General features: G+C 40.9%; 1 pseudogene; it reads left to right on the top strand.

Annotated features, from left to right (window-relative positions):
- The first annotated feature begins 1,527 nt into the window (after positions 1 to 1,527).
- Positions 1,528 to 5,096, top strand: LOC147423852 (uncharacterized; annotated as a pseudogene).
- The last annotated feature ends 7,943 nt before the right edge of the window (positions 5,097 to 13,039 follow it).

The raw sequence follows: 13,039 nt of genomic DNA, 5'->3' as shown, positions 1-13,039 counted from the left end.
CTACTCATTAACCCCAAGGATAGTCCTCTACCAGTTTTCCACCACTCCGAATCATGCACTTGCACCTCACCTTCTCTGGGAGTATCTGGCAATTTTATTTTATTTTACTCACAGCGCATCCATACATGTAGTTCATACATTACATGTACTATACATATTTGCTGTAATTATCGTGAATGAGAATGAGGCACATAAGTGCTACAACAAGAAGTTGCTGCATCGGGCCGAGCAATTGCATAACTTTTCCTTGTCCTCTGTCGGTTACTGCTCAACAATATACCTGTAGCCTTGGCGTACGCCCCATAGGTTGACGTGAGAATATAAGGGCTAGTTGGTGGACGTGTTTGTGCGTCGTATAGTTTCCTCGACAACATCGAGGAGAAGGTGAGATTTAGTAGTACTTTTGCCCTTGGAAACCACATTTGATGCTTCTCCGGAGTGTATAGAAAACAAGTGAACATGCCAGTTGGTCTTAAAACATAGCACTATCAAACCACTTTAAGCATTCACGGTGATTCATGGTGTGGGTGATGTCAAGGAGCACTTGAGAAGTTTGCTTCTGCAGCTAATTTGTATGTCTTTAGCGATCCAATCCATGTGATCAAGATCACCTGCTTACAGAAATAACCAAGCAAGAGAAGCTAAATATGTCTTCCAAGGAGAGGGCATTTATTAGCTATTCGATGCAATGTTGGCTTGTATGTCCAAAAGTGGAGGGAGAGAGAGAGAGAGAGAGATAGAGAGAGACTTTTGGTTGCTTCCAAAATTTATGTATCCATGCTTTTGATTGGAAACAACCAATCGAAAGCATGTATACCTGAGCCTTATCATTATCTCCAAGATCCTCATACCGTCCTTATGTAGTGATCATTCTAGATGAAGCATTTTTATTCCTTAATGCCTACCTAAGGTAGGCAATATTTTAAGATAGCCCATACATTATCATTTTTTTCTCTTGAACTTTAAATAATAAAGAGCCTTAGTTGAATTATTGAACATGTAATTATTCAAAACTCAATTTAGAACTTCAAAATATTGGCTTGTCGACAACCACTAAAAAAAAAAGAACATGGTAAGGACATTTGAGTATGCAAGATCATTTTTTTTCTTTTGCCGGTTTGTTGGAAGGGGTGTGTGTGTGTGTGTTTTTTTTGTGTGTGTGTGGGGGGGGGGGGGGGGGGGGGGGGGGGGGGGGGTTTCAAATGGGTTCTTATTTAAAACATGGGGGGATATATTTGAGGACTCTTTCTATCCAATATAATGCTACAAAGTTGTGTAGGATTAAGGTTTTATTTCACTCAATTTTAGTATGTTGGACCATTCCAAAAATAAATTATTTGTAGGAATCTGAAGCAAATATCGATTCTGATTGACGAGCCAAAAGAAGCATGACAGGCAGCGTGTGCACCATTTGAGGGGGGGGGGGGGGGGGGGGGGGGGGGGGGGGGGGGGGGGATTCATGGGGAACAAGGCTGCATCAAGACAACCGCTTGGATAAGGTGGTTAGCACAACGCATTACCTCTTCGTGCACTGAGTTTAAAACGGTTGTCTCGATGGATTTTGCCAAAGATTTGGGAAAGTCAAAAACCTTAACACCATATTGTTGGATTCAAGCCCTTGTCGGTATGATCGTGGAAAACTCCCATTATGAAGCATGCAGAAGCTTGCATGGTTACAATCCATATTGTTAAAGATTTTGAACTAAATAAAATAGCGCGAGTTCTTTTTGATCGTGTAGTATCGACTCTCTCTCTCTCTCTCTCTCTCTCTCTCTCTCTCTGCAAGCTTGCTCGCCATGGGTTTTGCACGCCACCATCCTCCCTAACCGCCCACACCATCAACTGGTATCAGAGCTTGCAACTGCATACAGTGGCGCTTCAAACCTCGAATCTCGAAACGCTGGCACACAGAGCGTCAGGCTCTTGGGCGGGCAGGAAGGTGCAACTACAAGAGCTTGCTAGGAGATGAAGGTGAAGTCGGTTACTGCCTAAAAACCTGCTCGCGATGCCATCCTCCCTACTCGCGATGCTTCAGTTAGAGAGCCCTCGCTGCTCGCGGTATACTTCAAAGAGCCGGTCGACTGTCTGCAGATCGTTATTGGCCTGCCCAAAGGGCAAGGCTATAGAGATGCCTTCTCTTTTTTGCTGATTAAAACAGAAAAAATTTTGAGTTACATTTTTAAACATTTTTTGATAGACAAAAAATGATGATTGGTTGAAATAAGATAGTGGGCACTCATTTAAATGAACAGTGTGTAAATCTAATGATGGACATAGATTTTTAATTGGTTGAAGTCACAAAGAATAATCATTACAAATAGGCCTACAAGCAAGCAGAGGGTCGTAATAAGAATGAGTATTTAATAAAGCAACTTGGGATAATTAGTATTACCTTGGTAAAAAAATAAAGCCACTTCGATAATGAGTGCAAATTAAAAAAGTAGATCTCCTTCCTCATAGAATTGAGAAGGTACTATCACGCCCAACCTCCGCATCCCTCCCCTCATCAACTTGCCTGAGTTGAGCTCTAACTCCGTAGTCCATCACACCTCTTGTGTTGTGCACACGCTCGAGCTTAGCTTCGTTCGCCATCCCCGTTTTCTCACTGCCCATTGCCTCCCGAGCCTCACACATCTCGAAATAGGCAAGTGTGAGAAGCTGGAGAGAGTGGATCTCTCTGCTGGCCTCTCAAGCCTCACACATCTCGAAATAAGGCACTGTTAGAAGCTGGAGAGAGTGGATCTCTCTCTCTGCTGGTCTCTTGAGCCTCACACATCTCTAAATATGGTACTGTGTAAGCATTGTGGAGGTCAAGCCTGGCTTGCAGGCTGTGCCCAACCTTCGCTCACTTGTGTTTTATAACGAGCAGAGCCGTGTTTTGAGAGGTGTTGAGGAATTGAAGCTGCTAGAGGAATTGAGAGTGAGTTGCTGTTCCATGGTGCAGCAGAGTGGGCCTAAATGGCTCAGTGGTTTGACTCGCTTGGAGGTTCTTGAGCTTAAGCAGTATGCAACTGCATGGAAGCAACAAAGAGCTTGGGATTACAAAAGCGAGGGATTAGAGGAACTAAGTGCATCTACAAATTTGGTCGGCTGGCAGAACTGCTCCTATCAACCTTGCAGACCTTACGAATCTGGTGAACTTGACTATGCAGGGAATGGTGTCCTGGGAGGACCTGGATAATTTGAGGAAATTGGAAACGCTTGAGTTGCATTCTTCAGATGATATAATGTTGGAGTGTGCATCAGATGAGGATGATGATGACAGTGCAGAAAAATTACAGAAGTGGGTGCCCCCCCTACAACTTAGTTGAGGCCCGTGTGTGAGTATTTTTCCACAGAATCTCACAGAGCTGAAGCTGTCCTGCCTTAAGCACCTTAGACGCCTTGATGGTATTGACCGCCTTGTCTATCTTAATAGCCTTTGCTTGGATGCATGCCCCATGTTGGAAGAGCTACCTTCCTTACATGCCTTGCAGGAAATGGGATCGCTCGAAATAACAGTGTGTGTGAAGCTCAAAGGTGTGAGGGGCTGTGATGAGATGAGAAAGCTATGGGTGGCGCAGTTCCAAGGATGTGAAAGCATGGAGCAGCTACCGTTAGTCAAGGACATCCATGCGCTCCCGTGCAACCACCCGCACTTGAGGAGGCTTTCCTTCGAGCGATGCAGATTCGTGAGGAATAGAGAGTTGATGCTGGAGTGGGCAGACTTGTGTGGGATGTTGTGTGTGGCTGCGCTGAGGCGGTTCCTATTTTGCAAAACACAATTTTGGGGACTGTCAACCGGAAACGATGACGGCTTCTACCTAGCAAAAGGAGGGCTGCACACAAATAACGCACAGGTGGGGTCTGGCTATGGCGTCTACTCAAGGGAAAAGGGGCAGGGAAACAGACATGATGCAGGAGAACAAAGGACTGTTAACGGCAGGGAAATGTAGAAGCTAAAAGCATATGGGAAAGGCAGGGCTAGCTATGTTCTACAGCGATAGAGGTAGAGGTGGTTATTTTGGCTCCGCAGTCATTCCTCGAGACGTCTTGCCTTCATCTCCGCACACCTGCTGCCCTCCCCTCTCTTCTGCCTAACAGTCTTCCCATCCACATGTGTGCGTCCTTGCTTCCCTCTTCTGTTGGGGATCCCTTAACATCGTCCTCCTTGTCGTCGCCAAGCTGGATGCAACCAAGTGAAAGCATTCTCCGTCTGCGTACTACCCTGCATGATAGTGGCCTATTGGTGCATCAAGTAAAGTTGGACGAGGTTGGGCTAAGTAGAGCTGTCGTGCATTGTGAGGGATTTGAGGAGAACTATGAGGGTGATGGGGGCAACAGTGAGAAGGTAGTCAGGTGAGGCGTTGCTTCAGAATGCCAAAGGAAGGCCTCTATAAGGAGGGGAAGCTCCAACCTCCAACTATTGGCTACAGAACTCGAGACAATAGTCTAAAGCAGGAAATGTGACGTGGTCCCACGGGTAGAACCTAAGTGGCGCTATGCAATACCCGTAGCAGGACGTCCGGAGTAGCAGTAGAGACGATGGGAGCACATCAATATGCATGCAGTCTGGAAGGGGAAAGTGACGATGCAGCCTCTTGATTCCATGGCAACCTCCTTGGTAATCATCCCCTCCCGTCATGCAAGTGTGGAGATTCCCTTTTCTTGCTTGGATTCTAGGATTCTAGCCACTCTGCCTGCAAGGGTGGAGATTCCCTTTTTCTTGCTTGGATTCTAGCCACTCTACTTGCATTGCCATACACAATCTTGGCCCACAACCTAGGAAGAGAGAGAGAGAGAGAGAGAGAGAGAGAATGAGGTTGCTCGAGTGGTGGTCATCGATTGTCGACAGCGTCAACGGAGCTCGTCGACGATGGTGGGCAAACACAGGCAAGAGGAGAGAGCCGAGAGCTTACGAGAAGAGGGAGAGAGAGAGTATGACACATGGGAGAGGGAACCGTTAGAGAGAGATAGCAAGTGGGAGACTCGGGATGATTTTATGCACCTTTGGATCCATTGTCTCGATGAGAGCTGCTGATGGCCATCGAGAGTGAGGGCAAAGTTGGTGAGAGAAAGTGAAGGGAAGGAAATAAAATAGTTTTTCTTTTGTGCAATCTATTGCCCTATTTAAACTAGGCCTATGCTAACTTCTTTTCAAAAACTTATGAAACCTATGTACACGAAACTTTAGAGGTAAATTGACTAAATTTTAAAAATTTTCACAAATTCTTTAAACTTTGTAGATTGTTTTGTTTATAAATATAAAATTTAAAGATAAATTTCAAATTTTGCAGGTGGGATTACACTAAAACTAGGTTTTTTGTGAGTTTTGGAATGACTACCTTCCCTTTTCTCTCATGCTCTTCAGGTGCCAACCTCTGACAACTACCATGACCCCTTTCTACTCTTTTTCTTGTTGTTGGGTCACCCTGTTCACCGCTTTTCTTCTCCCAAGTCCCACGTTCACACAACATGTCTTCTTACATTTTAGAGATGAAAATATCCCAATTTTGATATGTAAATGGAATTTTGAAATGTTAATTTTTTAATTTTCAGATGTAAAGACATTTTTGAGAATTTAATACCGCAAATTTGGCAATAATGTGATTGTAATTGCATTTTTGTAACATTTGCTTCATCGTTTATAAAAAGGTGCTCTTTACCTTCCATTGCTCTTCTCAAGCGCAGGCCTTGTGATTTTATCACTTGTTTTTTTATAAAAACAAATCAAAGTTTTGATTAACATGTCTTCTATTGAAGCTAGGGTTCACACATAGTTTGATTATTTATAGGCCAAAATTTGTGAAGTCCATTCATGAGTTGCACCTGTTGGCAGTTGTTTGGGCATCATCTCCCATAGTGGCTAACAATTGTGTTTCTATCAACATTGTCAAAACACGATTTTCTCGACTTTATATGCTATGGATCCATTTTTTTGTTAAAAAGCAATTCGAAATTCTATTAGCCAAAGTATACTTGTCTTCGTAAGCATAGCAAATAGGACCAAGCTACCATTGGCATATCGAATATAACATCAAAGGTGGATAAATTCAACGGATCTAGCTTCCACACCTGGCAAATCAAAGTGAAGAGATATATGATACATTAGAATTTGTGGAGCGTCGTTAAACCACTATCAGCCGACGAAGTAGGCACATCCGCTACAATTACCCGAGCGTTATCTGCCGAGCAACAACACAAGAACGAGCAAACATTAGGTATTATTCTGACATTTCTCGAAGATGATTTTATTCATTATTTGGATGACCAGCAATCTGACAACGTTGCCTGGATACAGCTAGGGAAGGTTTTTGGTGTTAAAGTTAAGTATTCAATGATGATTCTAAAGATGGATTTGTACTTTCTTAGCTATGCGTGCTGATGAAAATATTACATCTTTAGTTAAACGGCTGAAGAGTATTAAAACTCAACTTGTTTATGTCGAAGCTGCAGTACCAGAAGAAGATCTCAGAGCCGTTTTGTTAAAAATTTTGCTTGACAAATTCCATCAGATTATAACTGTTTTAAAGGAGAAAGATCCATTGCCCTCTTTGGATGGTATTATCAATTCATTGCAGGAAGAAGAACCAAGGGTACCCCGTACCAATTCTCCTATTATTCCTAGTGCATATATAGTCTCCAATGCAGTATTACCCATCAGTTCTTCTGATACTTCCAGTGCCTATGCAGTCACTAATTGTGCTTCTACCTCAGCTTCATTTCGACCATCTATTGGTAACAGATCTTGTGCCATTTGTGGGTGCAATAACCATCAGACAAAAGATTGTTTCAAGAAGAATCCTTGTGTTCACTGTGGTAAAACAAATCATCCTTCAAATTGATGCTTTCAAAATCCGGGTAAAAACCGAATATATGTGATTGAGGGAGACACTGAATCTCCAATATATTTTGTTGACAATGAAGCTTTTTAGTTCAAGTCTTTTCATGTTTTTTAGTCAAATAACTTGTACGGGCTATAGACACTGCCACTCATGAGTGGTAAGACCTCCCAAATTATCGGTTTTTTGTTCTCAAGTCCTATTTTGTTCCTGCTTCTCATGAGGTTACTGGGTACACCTTAAACCCAAGGTTTGGCAGTGAACCAAAAACTCCACTCATTGGTACCTAATTTTTTTGACTTACACACTATCTTTTCAAAGGGGGGTTTACTATTATAGCACCAGGTTATGAATACACCAAAAATCCTTGGTTGTGAGAGAACCTAAAACTCATGGTTGATGAGTACACCAAAAACTCGAGGTATCATGAGAGTGGCCTGTTTAGTTCGGGCTTGAGGGGGGATTGTTGGGTTCAAGCCCTTGTCGGTATGCTCGTGGGAAACTCCCATTATGAAGCATGCAGAAGGCTCATTTAAACTTGGAGCTTACATGGTTACAATCCTTTATATATTTTAAAAGCTTTTGAACTAAATAAAATACCGTGAGTTCTTTCTGATCGTGTAGTATCAACTCTCTCTCTCTCTCTCTCTCTCTCTCTCTCTCTCTCTCTCTCTCTCTCTCTCTCTCTCATTTTCTCTGCAAGTTTGCTCGCCATGAGTTCTGCACGCCACCATCCTCCCTAACCGCCCACACCATCACATATGCTAGTCAAGTTTGCTTAATATTTGCAGCAAATTGTTCTTTGTACGGATGATGCCAACATATCTTGATGTGCATTGACCTCTAGTGATCAAATCCTTGTTCTTTGAACTCTTGTCCGATAGCTTTACTCTTAGCTGGCAATGTGTGCGCAAATCTTGAGCGAGATGAGACAAAAGTTCTGCTATGGCACTCTAACTCTTCCTTTGTAATGATCCTTCGTTATGATGGTATTGATAACAACTGTTTTGTATTTACATTGTTCGAGGGACAATACCTAAAGCTCTTCTCATATTCAAAAACTAGGCTCAACATCTCCAAAGCGATTATAAATTGGCAAGAAAGTAAAACTTGACGAGTGTCTTACAATATTTTTGCATTGCATAAATTTGGTGACCATCTTAACGAAAGCATTGGCCAAATACTCCAATCAACTTGGTCTTTCACAACCATTGCGTTGATCATAAATGTTAATGTTACATCACAATCGGGGGTTTGGCACTTGAGAGAGTGTGTGAGAGTAAAAAGAGCTTCAAAAATACAACAAGCTCTCTCTTATATAGCTATGCAAGTGTGCAACTAGACTCGAATTAGAATGCTTCACACTTGACCAATGAGGTGAGAACACCTCCTAATGCAACTTAGAATGCCCTACAATTGTCCCCTCTTGCCTTGCATGCTAAAACTCGCTCCCCCCCCCCCCCCCCCCCCCCCCCCCTTTGTTGGGACTCATCTTAGCAAGTGGAAACACTACACACACTTGTTGGGACTCATCTTAGCAGGTGGAAACACTACACACACTTGCTAAGTTCACTCAAAGCAAGTGTAGGATACTTTGGACATGTGGCTTAGTTAACCTTAGTAAACCAAGGCCAGAGTCAACTTACTAAATGAGGAAGGGTTGATACAACCTTAGTCTTTAGTTTTTCTCTTTCATTTAATAAAAATTATAAAATTATCTTTTAATTAATTAGCTTGAGTACAAGACCTTTGCACAAACCTTGGAGGCTGATGAAGCTGACCTGAGGCTACAACCTATTAACTAATTTAGCCCCTGCTAAATTAAGATAAAATTTGGCAAAAATAAAACTCACCCTTTGGGCTTAATTTTTTAAACCTCCTATGCAAAACTTTAGCACAGTATTTTGGAGGCCAACCTGCTAAATTTAGACAATTTATGGCAAGTTAAAACTTCACCCTAAGGCTTCCCAGACTTCATCCTTGGAGTATAAAGAGTTATTCTAATGACTTGAGCTTGGCACAATCACTTTTTATTTTTAGACTCCTATAATTTTTCTTGATCATCTCTTTTGTCTTGTACCTTTGATCAAGGTTGCCCGAGATACATTTATCCTTCCTTAACTGGTACCTACGACTAAGATAATTAATTAGCAGTTACCCTTTCTCTTTTATGGAATTTTCCCTTTTGGTCTCAAGCTTTGATCGGCTGATCCATTAGCACTTAATCAATTTCACTTGTTCTCTGTTTATTTTCCCCAAACTTAAGTGACCAATTTAAGTTGGAAAATATTTTTAAAAGATTAGTAATTAATATTCATGAGGCATCTTCTATCTCAAACTACAATAAAAGAATATAGAGTTAAAGTTTATCTTCTCTCTATATCTGATATTGTAGCTTGAGAGTGTAGATGCTATTCATCTAGTATCTTAAACAAAAAGACAAGCATTGAGTTGAACCTTTTCTTCTCTTTGTCTCAAATCATTGTGCAAGTTATTAGATGCATCAATGTGAGTAGTTTTGAGATCATCAAATGAAAAGTATGAAGCAAAATAGTAGGGCATGGGCATTTGATGTTTCACATATTCCTTTCTTTCAATATGCTTTTTACATACATCCTTTTTATTGGAGTGTTGGACACCCAAAAAGAGAAGATTAAGTCCTTCACCTTAGGTAATAGATACCACAATCGGAGAGAAATAAGCACATTTCCATTGAAAATAGACTTTAGCTAATTCTTAGTAGCAAGGAAGTTTTGCTTATGAAAATTTAGTGATTTGGAAATTGCAAAAAACTTAACTTGAGGTTGATGTGGATTCTAAGTTCATAAGCATTGTCGTGATGAATTGTTTCACAACTTGGGTAGTTTAATTGGCTTGAGTGTTTTACGTATGGCTTCAAGCAAAGCAATGTGTCTTTCATAGAATAGAATGTTGTACACTACAAAAGTTGAAAGGTTGATAAACCTTATCAAAATATCCAAGCATGAAAAAACATCAAGGGACTTTGTGCACCTATTAAAGAACAAAAGAATGTTCTTGCAAAGTCTTGCCGCGTAACATTGTTACCACCATTTTGTATTATCTTCTACTAATGCTAATTGGTCATGCTTATTCTTTCCACGCAGATCCCTTCTTCATTGAGAATGATATTCCTTGAATGCATCAATAGCAGCTTGCTTTCCACGCTGCTAACACCCAGCTTGATTTCCATCACTATTGGAGTAGCCCAACTTGGATGCCCATGGTGTGAACTACGTGTTGTAGAGTCTTTAAAAGGCATTTGAAAAATCCTAATCAATCTCTCTTTTCATTTTTCTATCCATCGATTGTTTATCTCCTTATCCTCTCCTGTCTCTCGTCTGACCTCCTAGCTATGTCTCTCCACGACGCCATCGGCTTCCATGCGTGCTCAACAGCTGGTATCAGAGCTTTGGGCACCAAAATTGGCTTCTTGTCTCCCACATCGTGTGTGTAGGTTCTCCAAATTGGAAGCTTGCAAGGATTCTGTGCAGCAGATAATCGGATGCACCAATGAAATCAAGGATTCTACTAGCATTAGCAAGAACAGAACCTGAATTCAAAGTAAGTAGGAGCTCGTAGGTTGGCATCAAGGATTCTACTAGCATTGCAGGCTAGAGCAGCATTTGGGTTCTCTTTCAAAGACTCCATACCGCACAGATTTGTGTGCTAGACTAGGCAAACTATCAAAAGGGTGGACCAAGGGCAGATTGGAGAGTGGACATCGGCCAGTGGCCGCCTTGCTAGTTAGCGACAATGGAGCAGAATAAATGAGTCTCGCAAAGCATCAACTTCGTCAAACATCTGAGAAAGTGAGGGTAGTCATGACCCTGTGTGCAACCCAAAGAGGGAAAACAGATTGGAAATTGCAAATAGATGAGGCTCGAGGATGGCAAGAGAGAGAAAGCGGGCACAATCATGTGGTGAATAAGTACTACCGGTAGGCAGATTGAGTGGTCGGCAAGGAGGTTGCGAGCATCAAAAAGATTTGCTCAAGTAGCATCTTGAGACTCATGGTAGATCCGCAACAAATTTGCAAGCAGTTGACATAAGTGTCGACGATGTAGACACACTTCATTCATGACGTTTCTACAAGTGGTGGAAAATAAATAATTTTTAGAAATTCAAGGTTTTTTTTTTACATTTATATAGAGGAGTTTAGCCTCCTACTAAGAGCTTGTTCACACATCAGCCAACTACATAAGAAGTTTGATGTCTTAAAGTTTGTTATGACTACAACCAAACTGATATGCATGCCAACTGAATTGAGCACAAAACCCCACATTCTCTTTTATGATGTTTACGTCGATGTTTTTGTCAATAATGGTTCAATGTATGATGGGATTAGACACTGCCTTGATAAGTGATATGAGCTAGGCGGTAAGACCTTCCCAATGAAAGCCCTATTTTTGTGTATGCCACATCTCATGAGGTTAATGGGTAAACCTTAACCCGAGGTTTGGATGTCAACCAAAAACCCCTTGTGTTGGTAGCTCGTTAATAGCACCAGGTTGTGAGAAAAGCTAAAACTCACAGTTGGTGAGTATAGCAAAACCTCATTGTGTCATGAGAGTGAAGAACTTAGTTCAAGGGGGCGTATCATGATGATGATATCAAGTTTGGCTGAAAGGGGTGGTTGTTGGGGTCCGCCCAACTTGGATGCCCATGGTGTGAACTACGCGTTGTAGAGCCTTTAAAAGGCATTTAGAAAAACCTAATCAATCTCTTTTGTCATTTTCTATTCACCGATTGTTTATCCCCTTATCCTCTCATGTCTCTTGTCTACTCTCCGCCTTCTAGCTATGTCTCTGTGCGATGCCGTCGGCTTTCGTGCGTGCTCAACTATAATCACATACTCCATGAGACACTGTATACGAAGGGAGAGAATGTGACATTGAATAGATCTTTAATCCAATGTGTGAAGCAGCTTATGTAATACTAGCTGAAGCTCAGAGAGAGAGAGAGAGAGAGAGAGAGAGAGAGAGAGAGAGAGAGAGAGAGAGAGCGATTAAGGAGGAAAATAACACTATAAGAGGAAAAGTTGAGAACCGATGTTATTACTGTAGATTAACAAAGAAAATTAGATAAAATATTGTGTACGTGAACATCTTATGTACATGAAAATAACATCCAAATTGGATGGCCCAAATGAGCATCTTTATTTTTGACATGCATAAAACATATCAAAAATCAAGTGCATTTTGAAAATTTCACAAAAAAAGAATAATAATAAACTTTGAAATTAACAACATACTTTAGATTGCATGTCACACCTAACCTACATAATTTGAAGCACAAAAGAACAATATTGAAATTTAACTACAAATAAAGCCAAAATTTCAAATGAGTTCTATGTACAAATGAGAGTTTGTTGTGCCATTCCACTAGTAAAAGAGGACTACACTTTTTTCTATTCTGTACTATCTTTAATTTAACTATGTGGTCAAAGGGTCGACACTTTCATACACGCCACATTGACGATACATATAATGATGGGGCCAACTAATGTGGACTATTGAAATGATACTAAAGGTTGATTTTAGTACCTTTCATACCTACATCTTTAAGTCCAAGTGGTTTGCAAATGTGTCTTGATAGCATGAGAATGGAATCTACATAGTGTGCATCACAAAGGGAGGTATGACAAGTTAGTTTTGCCAGGCAATTGTGAGTAGGTGAGTGATTACCAAGTTTAACTTTATTTGTTTGTACCATAATACCAATGTAACTCACTTTGAACTTCTCTTGTATAGGTCATCTACATCCCATCAATTTTTGTTCGTAGTTCCGATAACACCTTGAGGAAGAACCATTTTTGCCTCTACTAAATTGGAGACCATCTTCGACCCTCTCCCACTTACTACTTTGGATGAGGAGGATACCGAGAAGACATAGATCAATGAATCAAGTTGTCCCACCACAAATCTTAGCGAGGAGGACGATTTTCATGAGGATGATGATGATGAGATGGAAGATGATGAATATGAAGCCAACATATCTACAAATGAAAATTCAGTTTCTCTCTTTGTTGATTTAGAAGCCATGGGTTTAGTCTAGATGATGCCACTTGTAGAGATCTTTTTGAAGTTGATTCATAAACTTTTTTAATATGTTATCTATGAGAATTCTTTGCCATGTCACTCTCTCTCTCTCTCTCTCTCTCTCTCTATATATATATATATATATATATATATATATAT

This window comes from Adiantum capillus-veneris, chromosome 26, assembly GCF_014529385.1.
Source record: "Adiantum capillus-veneris isolate H3 chromosome 26, ASM1452938v2, whole genome shotgun sequence".
Lineage (NCBI taxonomy): Eukaryota > Viridiplantae > Streptophyta > Polypodiopsida > Polypodiales > Pteridaceae > Adiantum > Adiantum capillus-veneris.
The sequence above is the reverse complement of the archived record's forward strand: the minus strand, read 5'-3'. Positions and strand labels throughout refer to the sequence as shown.